General features: G+C 39.6%; 1 long non-coding RNA gene across 1 annotated transcript; it reads left to right on the forward strand.

Annotated features, from left to right (window-relative positions):
• The first annotated feature begins 485 nt into the window (after nucleotides 1-485).
• LOC141560938 (uncharacterized) lies at nucleotides 486-5,989 on the forward strand. Its single transcript, XR_012487909.1, has 3 exons — nucleotides 486-802; nucleotides 1,028-1,152; nucleotides 5,797-5,989. It is a non-coding gene; the product is annotated as an uncharacterized LOC141560938 (long non-coding RNA).
• Nucleotides 5,990-8,437: the final 2,448 nt, after the last annotated feature.

Below are 8,437 nucleotides of genomic sequence, written 5' to 3' on the forward strand. Positions count from 1 at the left end.
AGGAAGGAGGGAAAAGTTGGAAGAGAAGGTTTTGCAAGGGTCAGTGTTAAAAACTTACCCCTTCATATGTTTTGTAAATAAAAAGCTTTCCTAAAACAAATCTATAAAAGAAAAAACTCCACATACAGGCTGAGCACTATCCTCATCTGATGAGCATTTGCTTTGCTTAGCTTCTCCATGAAGACCTCATTGTGTCATGCCCATTATGACACGCCTGAGAACACCCAAGGTTTTCTGACTTAAAGGTGATGTTCTCTCCCCAATAACCCAGTTGAATCCTGACAGCAAAGGGCGAAGGAAGTGTGAATAGAAGGATGGATGAGTGGACAAATAGACTAATAGACTGGATACATAGATAACTGGTGATAGATAGATGGGATAGAAAGCATAAACAAATAGATTGAATGGATACACTTGATGCATAGTTAAATAGATAATGATGGGTAGATAAGTGAAAAAATAGATTTATAGTAGAAAAGTTTATAGGTAGAAAAGATATTTATAGGAAGAAAAGCGATTTATCATTAGAAAACAGATTTATATGAAAAAAAGCGATATATAAGTAGAAAAGAGATATATAAGTAAAAAAAAAGTGATTTAGAAGAAGAAAAGAGATTTATAGGTAGAAAAGAGATTTATAGGCAGAAGAGAATGAATAGCTGCATTAAATTATACATAGATAATGAATGAGTCAATGGAGGGTTAAGTAAATCAGTAAATAAATTACTGGGTAGAGAGATCCATTCAGGCCCTCATCAGCATGATACAAAGGGCTGCTTTCAAAGATTGAGACTGCCTTCAGGTCAGTATTAAACTATTATATTTTATTCTTCAAGATTATAGAAGCTAAAATGGTTGCTTTCTATCTGGCTTGGGAAATTGTTGACTTCTCTTTCCTCCCCTCTTCCCCCACCCCCCAAAACAATTGCAGTTTGTGGATGGTTATTCCAGTAGATGTAGATGGTTATTTCAGTAGATCAATTGGACACATATCTTTCACTTATGCTGTAACATTTTACCTTTTCAGGCATCCAATAAGCCACGGCTAAGGCAGAGGAGATACTGAACCAGTTGTGACCAGATGCTGGCGATATTGAACGCATCTTTGGGCCTCGGGATCTACTTAAAACGGGATTTAACATGTTCATGAAGGTAAAGCATCTACATAGAGATAATCTACCTGCAGCTTCCCTCCTGCAGTCAGTGTTAATAGGAGATTAAGGTAGGGCCTGGTTGCTGACTAGCCCTATATATACTAGAAGTACAAATAATCTGGGAAATAGAGAGCCTACACTTAAAAACAAACAAAAGCAAATTCTTTTAGTTCGGAAACTATTTTCTTTTTCATCATCCTATGGCTGGTTCCCAGAAAAAAGATGACTTGCTCATATTAGAGATTTCATAAATGCTTGTTGAATTCAATTACATATAGATGAAGACTTTTTCTAAAATTATTGGGAGCTGGCTGGTTCAGTGGATAACACTGTTGGACCTCCCTTGAATCAGCAAGTGATTTCAAACACCAGCTGTAGGACTCTGGGCAAGTCACTTAATCTGTGTTTGCCTCAATTTCCTCGTCTGTAAAATGGGAATGATACAATCATGTTTGCTCCACAAAGAATAAGCCTCTGAGAACTATTTGTTTTCAAGTAGAGTCACAGCATCGTGGATTTTGAATAGTAATGGTGATAGTGAGCAACCTTTGTTTCACTCCTTATCTTACTGGAAAAGGTTCCAGTGTATCACCATTACATATGATGTTTACTGACAGTTTTAAATATTTAATCATTATTTTAAGGAATAGTCACCTTATTCCTATTCTCTCAAGCGTTTTTAGTAGGAATGGATGTTGGATTTTATGAAATGCTTTTTCTTCATCTATTGAGATGATCATATGGTTTCTGTTAATTTGGTTATTGATATAGTTGATTATACAAATAGTTTTCCTAATATTGAACCAGCCCTTCATTCCTGGTATAAATCCCACTTGGCCATAGTTTATTATCCTGGGGATGGTTTTCTGTAGTCTTTTTGATAATATTTTATTTATGATTTTATCATCATTAGGGAGATTGGTCTATAATTTTGTTTCTCTGTTTTCAGCCTACCTGGTTTAGGTATCAGTACCATGTCTGTGTCATAAAAGGAATTTGGTAGGACTCCTTCAATCCCTATTTTTTCAAAGAGTTTATATAGCATTGGAGTTAGTTGTTCTTTAAATTTTTGGTAGAATTCACATATAAATCCATCTGGTCCTGGGGATTATTTTTTCTAAGCAGTTGGTTAATAGCTTCTTCTATTGCTTTTTCTGAAATGGGACTATTTAGACTATTTATTTCTTCCTCTGTTAATCTGGGCAAGCTTATTTTTGAAGGTATTCTTCCATTTCATTTAAGTTATCGAATTTATTGCCATAAAGTTGGGCCAAGTAGCTCCTAAATATTGTTCTAATTTCCTCTTCATTAGTGGTGAGTTCTCCCTTTTCATTTTTAAGACTAACAATTTTTGTTTCAAATATAGACAACTACAGGCACACAGTAGTAGACAGAGTCTAAAGTCGAGTCCTGACTTCTTTTTAACATCCTTTCTTTCTTAACTTTTTTGGATCATGGACTTTTTTGACAGTCTGGTGACTGTCTCTTCTAGGAATAGTCGTTTTTAAATGCTTAAAATAAAGGAACAGGATAACAAGGGAATCAGTCTTACTGAAATATAGTTTTAAAATATGTTTTTTTCTCAATAGTATTTTATTTTTTTCCAAATACAGGTAAAGATAGTTTTCGACATTCATTATTACAATTCGTTTTGAAAATCAACCTGATATATCCCAGGTTGAGAACCTCTGCACTAGGCACTTGGAATTTTCCCCCTCTCTCTGATCCTGGAAATGTCTCCATTCTTTATGAGGTCACTCTGTTGGTCCCCTCTTTCCAACCTGAGGTTGCTCTGAGTTCCTTGGGAAACTGAAGGAGGGATAGACCTGGCTGAGTCTCCCCAAGCCTACTCCTTGGTTACTTGAGCTGTGGTTCTGTGAGGAACTCATACAGAACTCTCAGCCTCCACCTTGTAGCTGGTGAAGAACCAGTTCTAATTCTGTGGGCAATGCCAGAGGCACTTGTTGCTTCTCTGTTGCCAATTACTTCTTTAAAAGCCTGGCTATATTTATTAATACAGACAGAATAATTTCTCATAGATCCACAGAATGCAATCCCTGGGATGTAAGGCACACACAGACACACAAAGGGAGGCTTTGCATCCCACAGCACCAAGCTCTAATCCCTCTTAGTCTGCAAACTCAAAAATTCCATTACTCAGGACAATCATGAAGCATGAAAGAATGGTAAATAATTGTAGGGAGTCACCCTGGCATCCTTTTAGGAAGGTCTCTGCAAACAGCTTAGAGCCCCTTCTGCCTCCTGGAAGGCTCTAAATCTTACCCATGCTCACTGAGCAGAGAAGGAGCTCCCCGGCTGCCATGATACTGGCATAGGAAAGCGCTGAGTGCTTTTCCTTCATTGTGTATTGGTTACCAGGAGATGCAGCCGCTCCAGTGTCCATGGCACAGCCTTTGGCTTCAAGGGACAGAGACAGGTTTCTGAGGGGGAGGGGTAAATTGGAGGTCTGAGCCAGTGAGGCAGTGGTAATGTTCTTGCTTTTTAGTCACGAAGCATTCATCAAATGCACAGTGCAGCAGACAAATCCCAGGCCTGAAGCCAGATGAGGCCTCAGGCTCACTGGCCTTGTCACCCAGGGAGAGGTTGCCCAGCTGCCTCATTTTTAAAAGGGGGAAAAAAGAATACCTCCACTTCCAAGTTTGAGAGGAGGATCCAACTGGGAAAATGCAAAATTTTGCATGGGAGGTAGCATCTGGGGAGCGCTGTGCTAACTGAAATGGTGAGGGTGCTGGGGACTGGAATGGGGATGATGAAGATGATGATTACCAGGCATTGTACAAAGCACTTTCTTAAGGATAGAATGTCCCTATCACCTTTTTTTCTTTTTGGAAAGCCTGGTAGGAGAAATATTTGCCAGGGTTTCTCGACAACCTGGATTAGGGCCATACCTCCCTCTAACCTCAGCAGCTCCAGACCCACTCCCCTTCAATTCACTCTCCCTAAAAGGGAGACATCCTGGCCTGTTCTTAGCCTTGGATTTAAATTGGTTGGATTTATTCAGGGGACTCGGCTGCCTGACGATTGGAACACATCATTTTATTTCATTGAAAAGGGTCTTTACGCTACAATTTCTCAAAGCAAATGCTTCTGTTTAATGTGAGCTTCAATCTCTTCCCCCAGTTGTTGCAACATTTGATTTATTGGTGTATTAAGCAGATGTTGTTCTCAGGGCATGTTGCTTGTGACCTCTTCCAGACGTATTATCCTATGGATCTAACATGATAACCTTGGCATAAGATTGGACGTGTATTGTACAGACAACCCTGGCCTAATTAACAAAGGGATCCAAGATCTGCATCGTTCAAAGGGGTATTTTCCAAATTTTCCAAGATGAAAGGTACCTGATGAAGAGGTCCGGGGACTTAACCGTGGCCCTAGGCTCCATCCCAAGAGCAATATGTGGGCTTAGCTCCCTTTCCTGCTGGCTGCTTCTACTCATGTCCCCTGATTCTGGTCCTGTGTCTTTTGTGACCGTATCGTTCATTTGGTAGCCTACCTCATCCATCAGCCTTAGACTACTCAATCAGCAAAGCACAAATAAACAAGGAGCAAACATATATTACAGACTTGCTATGTGTCACATGTTACACTAGACCATGGAGACATAAAGATAAAAACAAAATCGTCTTGCCCTCAAAGTTTATATATTATTGCGGAAAATGATGTCAACAAAAAAAAAGTAGGAAGAAAATCTCTGCACAAGCAAGATAATTGCATAAATATTTTATATACATTGGATTTATCATATATTTTCACATATTTAACACGTAATTACCGGTCATCTAGGGAAGGAAGTGGAAGGAAGGAGGGGGAATGTTGGAACAGGAGGTTTCACAAGGCTCAGTGTTGAAAACTTGCCCCTTTATATGTTTTCTAAATAAAAAGGGTTCCTAAAAATATTTTTTAAAGAAAACCTCCACATAAAGCCTGAGCACAATCCTCATCTGATGAGCAGTTGCCTTGCTTACCTTGGCCATGGAGACCTCATTGTGTGATGCTCATTGTGACACGCCTGAGAACACCCAAGCTTTTCTGACTTAAAGGTGATGATGTTGCCACAACAACCCAGTTGGATCCTGACAGCAAAGGGAGTAGTATGTGAATAGAAGAATGGATGGGTGGACAATAGACTAATAGACTAGATACATAGATAACTGGTGATAGATGGATGGGATAGATAGGATAAACAAATAGGTTGAATAGATATACTTGATGCATAGTTAAAAAGATAATTATGGATAGATAAGTGAAAAGATAGATTTATAGTAGAAATGTTCATAGGTAGAAAGTGAATTATAGGAAGAAAAGTGATATACAGGTAGCAAAGAGCGCTATACTAAGAAAAGCGATTTATATGTAGAAAAGAGATTTATAGGAAGAAAAGCAATTTATAGGTAGAAAAGAGAATTATAATAATTAAAGTGATATATAATAGAAAAGAGATTTTTAGATAAAAAAGGGATTTATAAGTAAAAAAGAGTTTCATAGGCAGAAGAGAATGAATAGCTGGATTAAAATATACATACACCCCCCAAAAAATATTGCAGTTTGTGGATGGTTTTTCCAGTATATCAAATGGACACATATCTTTCACTTATGCTGTAACATTTTACCTTTTCAGGCAACCTATAAGCCAATACTGAAGCAAAGGAGATACTGAACCTAGAGAGACCAGATTCTCGTGATATTGAACACATGTTTTCGGGCCTCGGTGATCTACTTAAAACAGGATTTAGATTGTTGTTGGGGAGTTTTTATCTATACTTTGGAGTTTATTGTACTGGTGGGGGGAAGGGGAAAGATGATGTTGCTGAGTTTGATGGGGTTTTAAAAAAAAAGTTTTTTTCTGTTTCCAAAAGTGTCAAGTTGTCATTCTTTCACCTCCCACATGATTAGTGATATTTCCCAGTTTCTTCTGTGCTATCTGGTGATTAGATTTGCCAGCTCGTTAATCTAAAGAAATACTTGTTGGCAAACTTATTGGGTAACTTACATTTTCCCCTTATTTGCAGCTAGCCCATACTGCTGATGGGTAAAGCTGGGTATCCTATCTGGGTTTGGGAATAAGAGAGGAAGGCAGATTTGTTCTTCTTTGAGATTGTGAAACATCTGTAACCAGGACCTTTGCCATCAGAGGCTGGGGACCGTCTGAAAGTCTGGGAGCAAAGAGCTATTGGGGGTTAACAAGCAGCAGGGCTGTTGTGTTCTAGCCAGAGAAGTCCCAGAGAAGCTAGGAACTGGCCCTGCTGAAGTCTTTTGGATCTTCCTGAAGGAGCAGAGCAGCCATTCCACCCCTGGAGGGCAATTCAGAATGACAAGGGACTGGCTTAGAGATTTGCATCCAGGTGCTTCCCCTCAGCTCCAGGGGAAGGCTGAGCCAGAAAATAATTGGTGTCCCCACAGGCTTGTGCTAGAGCCCCCCATTCCCCCTTTGAAGTTTCTTCTGCCTGACTTGTGCTCATTATAATCTATATGACTGAAATGGAAAACTTCTGTTTCTGAAAATCTAACCTTTCTTCAGAAGCTGGGAACCTAAATCCCCTGGATGAAGAAGGGGGATAGTAAGAGTGCTAGAAAAGCAAATGGGTGCTTTGGAGCCCTCAAGATTGGAGATGGGAAAACCCTGTCTGATTTGATTCCACAGATAGTGGCAAACCTCAGGTTAGCCACAAAAGATGTTTGCACTGATTGATAAAGCTGGAACAATACTTCTTGTGAATTGATGTATAGGCCCTGGCAATGAAATGAAACCAAACTAACTCCCAAGCAGGATGCAGCCTTAATTGGCTGAAGGGCCCCAGAAGGCCCTGGACAAGCCAGTCAAGCCGGCTTCCAGAGCTAGTCCTTAGTTTGGCCTTGGGAATCCTCCCAGGGGGTGGAAGAGAAGGAGGTCTGGATTGCTCTCTGACAGCACCTTCTCATCCTCCATCTTGGGCTTTCCACTTCTGGGCTTGGGCTTGGAAGGTCTCGTCTACAGAAAACCACCTTCTTGAGGGCAAGAACTGTTGGAGATTTTCCTTGGTAGCTCTGCCATTTTTCCACTTTGAATCACTTCCACTTTACCAATATTTATTAAGGAAACAAGCATTTATTAAACTCCTATGTACCAAGCACTCTGCTAAGCACTTTACACATATTCTCTCCTTAACAACACTGTGGATACACACTCAGTTAAAGAAACTGAGGCAACAGGTCAGCAAAATAGAGGCTAATTTGAAACAGATCTTGTCTTGTCCAGACAACCCTGGCCTGATTAACAAGGGGATTCTAGATCTGCAGCGTTCAATGGGTTGTTTTCCAAATTCTACATGATGAAAGATACCTGATGAAGCAGTCTGGGGTCCTAACTGTGGCCCTAGCTCCTTCTACTTTTCAGTCAAACCCTAGGCTCCATACCAAGAGCAATATGTGGGCTTAGCTCCCTTTCCTGCTGGCTGCTTCTACTCATGTCCCCAGTTTCTGGTCCCTGTGACTTTTGTGACTATATCATTCATCTGGTAGTCCACCTCATCCATCTTCCTTAGAATATTCAATCAGCAAAGCACAATTAAACAAGGAGCAAACATATATTACATACTTACGAGGGGTCATATATTACAATAGACCCTGGAGACATAAAGATAAAACCAAAATGGTCTTGCCCTCAAAGTTTATATTCTATTGGGGAAAATGATGTCAACAAAAAGAACTAGGAAGAGAATCTATGCATAACCACGATAATTGTATAAATATTTTTACATACATTGGATTAAGCATATATTTTCACATATTTAACATGTAATTACCTGTCATCTAGGGGAAGAGGTGGAAGGAAGGAGGGGAAAAGTTGGAAGAGAAGGTTTTGCAAGGGTCAGTGTTAAAAACGTACCCCTTCATATGTTTTGTAAATAAAAAGCTTTCCTAAAACAATTTTTAAAAGAAAAAACTCCACATACAGGTTGAGCACTATCCTCATCTGATGAGCATTTTGCTTTGCTTACCTTCTCCATGGAGACCTCATTGTGTCATGCCCATTGTGACATGCCTGAGAACACCCAAGGTTTTCTGACTTGGATCCTGACAGCAAAGGGCGAAGGAAGTGTGAATAGAAGGATGGATGGGTGGACAAATAGACTAATAGACTAGATATGATTTCTGGATTGAGGCTCTAGAAAAAAATCTAGAAAAATGTTTCTAAAGAAAGGATCAAGAAAAGAATGTTTTCTAGATTGAGGCTCTAGAAAGTGATCTAGCAAAGAATTGTTACTAGAGAGCAGATCCTG

This window comes from Sminthopsis crassicaudata, chromosome 3 (assembly GCF_048593235.1).
Source record: "Sminthopsis crassicaudata isolate SCR6 chromosome 3, ASM4859323v1, whole genome shotgun sequence".
NCBI lineage: Eukaryota > Metazoa > Chordata > Mammalia > Dasyuromorphia > Dasyuridae > Sminthopsis > Sminthopsis crassicaudata.